Raw genomic sequence first — 6256 nt, 5'->3', positions numbered from 1 at the left:
AATGATCATGAAGGACACCTGAACCCGGAATTGCAACAGATACAGTCCTATAGTGCCCTGAGAGGACTAAAACATCAGTTTCAGCTCACATTCCTCACTTGGTGTCAGCAGTCTATGGGCAAGGAGAATTCAGAGATCTCATGGAGACCATGGAGCTTCTGCCCGAGGATGGACTGCTACTGCTGACCCATAACTCCCAGAACCTAGGTGAGTGAAGGCCCCTAGATCTGCCACCAGATGAGGCTCATGTCTCCATGGCTTGCTCTGGATTTCCTATGGTTGTGGCCAGTATGGGCCCAGAAATTCCCAAAGGGAGGCCTGCCTTGGTGAAATGCTCTGAACTGGGAGATTGGGGCTTTCTGCTAAGGTGTCTCCTCCTTAGAGCCTAGTGGTCCTGGTATCTTCAGCGCAGACTCAGTTCTCTAACTAAATCTAGTGTCAGAGGTAGGGCTGGTTCTCTCCTGCCCTGCATCTTCCCTTGTTAGGGCAGCATGGGGCCTGAGCTGACTGTGGGGTGTTCTTGTAAGAATCCCAAGAAAGTTAATGGGGATTTTTTAAAGCTGAGCGACTTCAGAGCTTCTGTGCCAGGCCTGGGGAATCTGGTTGAAATCCTGACAAAGTGAAGCCTAAAACACAGGCTGTGTATGTGAGTATAGCCACCTGTGTGGGTCCCAGCAGCACTGAGGTGTGGAATCCAGGTACCTGATGTGAAAAGCAGGGAAACTGGCCTGGAATCTGCACTCCTCAGAATTAGTAGCTGTAAAGGCTCAATAGTTGGTGGATATTAGGTCAGAACAGTGACATCCATTGCTTTCTATTTTTTTTAAGTGCTCATTTAAAAAAAAAAAAAAGATTTAATGTATGTGTATGTGAGAGGCCAGAAGAGGGCATCAGTTCTCCTGGAACTGGAGTTAGGCAATTGTGAGTTGCTATGTGGGTGCTGGGAACTGAACCCTAATCCTCTAGAAGTACAGCCAATGCTCTTAACTCCTGAGCCATCTCTCCAGGCCCCTAAAAGTACTTAATGTATTTTCCAGGACTCTAGTAGGCACGGTGTGTTGACCTTGAGTAACAAATTTATCCTTTGCTTCCTTTCTAATTGTTCACCAAGTGAAGACTGCCAGGTCTCCCCCACAGCTGTCTCACATGTTAAAAAAGGCTGTTCACAATGTTCCTGCTTCTGTCTTTTTTGGGGGAAGGGGGTTTGTTGTTTTGAGTCAAGGTTTCTCTGTGTAGCCTCTGGTTGTCCTGGAACTCATTCTGTAGACCAGGCTGGCCCCAAACTCAGAGATCCACCTGCCTCTGCCCCCCACGTGCTGGGACTAAAGGTGTGCACCACCACACCCAGCCCCTGCTGCAGTCATTTTGTTTTGGTTTGTCAGACAAAGTAAAGACTGGCGATATTGCTACATAAAGGGTACGAGAGTAAGCAGAAAACTGAAACCTTTCCATCTTTAATACTGTAGTGCTTTATAAAGTTAAACCAAGAACCGGAAGGTAGAGGGTAAGTGCCAGGGCCTCACACAGTCATACAAGGCAAAAGTTCTGGGGACTGACACACAGCAGCTGAAGTAAACCCTAATGGATGGTGTGCTGAGGGAGCAGACCGTCACTCCATGGCACAGCCATATCTGATAGGAGCGGCAAAAGTCATAAGGCCAGCACAGTGCTTGACAAAGATCCAACAAAGCTGAGCCACATGATGGCTGCCATGCCACCTTTGGTTTTCATCTCCACCTGCTGCACATTAGGGGGACTTTTAATATTTTCACAATTTGGGGATATTGGATTGATGGAAATTTTTGTATGAATCATTTATGCCTTCTCCCAGAAATGCTGCTTCTAAGCTTCCCCAAGACAAAACATACTACCCCTCCCACTTTTAGGGAGATATCCTTATACCTTGTAGGTTGTGATGCACATAAAGAAGCCAGAGGTCTCTTTATGAGGCTATGAGACATTCTTGAAACATCTGTCCCTGCACTTACCCAGGAACAAGATAATCAAAACAAAGTAAACTTAAAAAGTCAACAAGATTCAGTGGGCTAGAGGAGTTGGCCACAGATCAGATTGCAAGCCTCTTCCCACTGTACACTCAGGCAATTATGTGGCATATACAGCAACAAAGTTAGATCAGCTGAAGTTACCTCTGCCCTACACAGAGACTTATACTGATGAGCAAAGAATGGAGTGGAAAGATGATAAAAGAATAAGATGTCGGGACCTCCCTTTCTTAGAAAAGTTAGTACATGCAGACTCACTGTGGTGTCATATAGCCATGGAACAACAGAATGCCAGGATTAGACATATAAAAAATTCTATAAATATATAAAATGTAAACATTGTATTATGCCAAAATTTAAATAATAACTGGAGCAGCTTTGGCCTGAGGATTTTTCTTGGGCACTCTGACCATTAGGAGTTAATAATACAGCCGGGTGGTGGTGGCGCATGCCTTTAATCCTAGCACTCGGGAGGCAGAGGCAGGCAGATCTTTGTGAGTTTGAGGCCAGCCTGGTCTACAGAGCAAGTTCCAGGACAGGCACAAAGCTACACAGAGAAAACCTGCCTTAAGAAACAAAACAAAACAAAACAACAACAACAAAAACAAAACAAAAAAAAAAAAAAACCACCATGCCGGGCAGTGGTGGCTCACACCTTTAATCCCAGCACTCAGGAGGCATAGCCAGGAGGATCTCTGTGAGTTCAAGGCCAGCCTGGACTACAGAGTGAGATCCAGGACAGGCACCAAAACCAAAACTACACAGAGAAACCCTGTCTCGAAAAAACGTTAATAATACACTGCTTGGGACATGGCAATATGCCCAGGCTGGCTTGGGAATTTTGTTTTGCTCTAGTGTCCGTGAAGTCACAAAAGCTATTAGCCTGAGAACAGGATGTCATATGCCTCTAGATTCTTAAAAATTGGGTAGTGGGGTTAATGAGTAAAAATGATTATAAAAGATAACTTTATCAATGATGTCAAAACTTGAGGGAAAATGATTGTAAAAGATAACTCTCTTCTGTCACAGTTTATCAATGATGACTAAAGATGAACAAGAGGAAGTGAAACACATGTCCAAAACCAAAAATGATAATGACCTATGTTTTGGAACAACATGAATCTATCCCTGCTTACTGAATTCTGTATAAATAAAGAAGTGCTCCGGCTGCTAGTCAGGCTACAAGATTCTTTCGACCACCGTGGCCTGGCTCATCCTTCCCTTGCTGACTCCTTACCTCCTCTCAGGACCTGTCAACCTCTGGAGCTGACCCCCGGCAACTCTAGCCACCTGCAATAGTAACATGTGGAGGACATTTAATCATTTTCACAAGAACACATATGTTCAAACATATTATATGCTTCAAATATGAACAGTTTTGATTCTCTCAGAGTTTGAAGATGGCTCTGTGCTTTCCTAAATAAAGAGTTTTACAAAACATTATTTTATAAATATCGAGTCTCCCTTTTGGGTAAACATTTACACAGAAATTGAAAAAGGCCACAACTGCCTGTTAACTGAAACTGGGTGAATTTCTTTTTCAAAAAGTCTTCTATCTCACCCATTCATGCTTATAATCTTATTTGGTTAAAACTGACCTGCGATTGTGTTAAACCTGTAAGTCGCTTGTCCACTCATCTGACGAGGACAGGTAGGAGTTCTGCAGCTCTCCCTACAGCCTCAGAAAGCTCGTCCATTTCTCTAGACGCGGATCTCCCCTCATGGATGGTGGGGTATGCAGGACAGTGCCCTGGGCCCTGATGCTTCTGCCTCCAGGTGTGACCACGCTGTGTGTTCCCTCCCCATGGGACCAGAAGGCTGCTAAGTACCTAGCATGGGGCTGAGTACCTAGCATGGGGCTAAGTACCTAGCTAGCATGGGGCTGAGTACCTAGCATTTAACAGCCTGGCAGTGAGCTTGGGCTCTGCCTTTCTTTCCCTCTGGCTGGTGCTTTGGGGAGCTACTGCTTCCAAAGTTCCTTTCCCTCCATCCATCCCATATGGCTTCCATGGAGAAAGTTGGCTTGCTCTGAGAGAGAGCACTGCCCTATTCTGGTACCATTCTTGTTTTCACGCATCTTTATATGGTGGTATTCTATTTGTACTGAAATGTGATTTTAATTGTATATTAATAAATAAAGTTGCCCGGGGGTCAGAGCTATTAGAGCCATAGAAAGAGCGTGGCGGTGGTGGCGCACGCCTTTAATCCCAGCACTTGGTAGACGAACTAGGTAGATCTCTGTGTGTTCAGGGATACAGCCAGCATTGGAGACATACGCCTTTAAGACCTGGAGGGCTGTACTTACAGGCAGTGACGAGGCAGTCATGTGTTTGGGTTTACAACCAATGAGAAGGCAGAACAGAAAGACTATATTAAAGACAAACACACAGGAAGTAGGTCTCTTTCAGAGAAGTAGGAGCACCACAGGAGGAAGGGTAAGGTTTTAGCTCTGAGCTCTGACCTCTTGGCTTTCTCTTTTACATTGGTTCTGTGTTTCTTATTTAATAAGACGGTTGGTTACATCTACATCTTTATTTTGGTGTTGGGAGCAGGGTGACCACAATGTGCTCAACCTCACTGAATCAAGTAAGATGACAGTTAGGGAAATCTAATGAGTCCCAGTGTGAGTGATTTTTGCATTTCACATCCTGTTGAACACTGGTTTCTCTTTTTATTTACAGCAGAATCTGTTTTCCAAAGATACATGAATTTAGCTCCCACTGAGTAGGAGATGTGAATGGGAGCAAACTCCCAAGGCTGACACTTAGATGTGATTGGTGACATCTGGGACTTAACTGTGAATATTTTCATGTGTTCTTTCTGCTCATGAAAGGGGGAGTCTGGAGGAACACTGGTTTGTAGGAAAAGAAGTGAACCATGGACCCTCACTGGAATAACTTCCTGGGCATCTGGGCTGTGTGAGAAGAACCATGGAAGGATATCATTGTCCCCTGTCCAAGGTATCTGAGTTGATGGATTTTATCACACAAAACAAAATCATAGGGGTAACTTCTTCCTTGTTCCCTATCTCGAGGGCACTCTGATGTGTTATGCTAAAATCTGAACCAAGCCTTAGAAAATGGGAAGCCTGTGAATGGCTTAAAATGCTTAGGCCAGCATATATAAACTTGTCTAAGACCTCATGACCATTGATAACCCCCCTCTCAGATATATGTATTTTGTTTTATGTTTTTGAGTGTTTTGCCTGTATTTATATATGAGTACCACCTGCATGCCTGGTGCCCAAGAAGAAGGTGTCAGGTCTACTAGAACTGGAGCTATATAGATGGTTGTGAGTTTCCATGTGGGTGCTGGGACCTGAACATGAGCTATCTCTCTATATTAAGCAAGTGTTTTACCACATAACTGCTTTATAATTTTTTTACACATGCCATTGAACCATACTTTCTAGTTGTGGGAAATGTCTGTGTGCCTCATTTTTAAATTTTTTCATCATTTGCTTCATTTCCATAACCAGGGGAGTCTTTGAAAGCTAACCCTAGAGGTAGATGGATCTTTTCACCATACACCTTATTATTCTTGTATAACAAAACTGACCTGTTATATTCATGTCCATCTTTGTGGGAACTCAGGTGCTCAGTATTGCTGCACTCTGCCTCAACATTACCAACCTTGTAGGCTTCCAGGGCTGCACTTCCCATGTGAAAGGGGATGTTTGTTTATAGATAAGATAGAATCAGAAACTGTTACAGACTCCCTTTCCACTGAGGGTCACCAGATGCCAGACTAGCTGGCATTGTCGGTTGATGCTCCAAGACAGCAATGTTGAACCACCTTCTGTGAGGCTTTGAATTCACTCTATAGCCAAGACAGACCTTGAATCTGGGATACTCTTGCCTCAGCTTCCAGGCAGCTAGGATTACAGGCTTATACCTTCAGGCCTTTCTGTGTATTTGCATGTACATAAAGAAGAATTGAGCCAGGCATGGTAGAACATACCTGTAATCCCAGGAGCACGCAGGAGCCTGAGGCAAAACGATTCCAAGTTCAAGGCCAACCTGACCTACCTACAGAGCAAGAAGAACCTGTCTTTAAAAAAAAATAAAATGGAGTAACTTAAGAACTAAGTTTCTTTACTACCAAACAATAATCTAAAGGGTGACTTTGAAAATAAAATTGAATCTTCCTATTAGAGAGCATAACAGATAATGGCCATGATAATGGCCTCGGTTATGAAGACATTAACATCTGCAAGGCACTCAGTAACCGGTGCTACTGCTCTAAATAAAGAG

The sequence above is a fragment of the Peromyscus maniculatus genome, chromosome 3 (genome assembly GCF_049852395.1).
Source record: "Peromyscus maniculatus bairdii isolate BWxNUB_F1_BW_parent chromosome 3, HU_Pman_BW_mat_3.1, whole genome shotgun sequence".
Lineage (NCBI taxonomy): Eukaryota > Metazoa > Chordata > Mammalia > Rodentia > Cricetidae > Peromyscus > Peromyscus maniculatus.
This window is presented reverse-complemented; position numbering follows the sequence as displayed.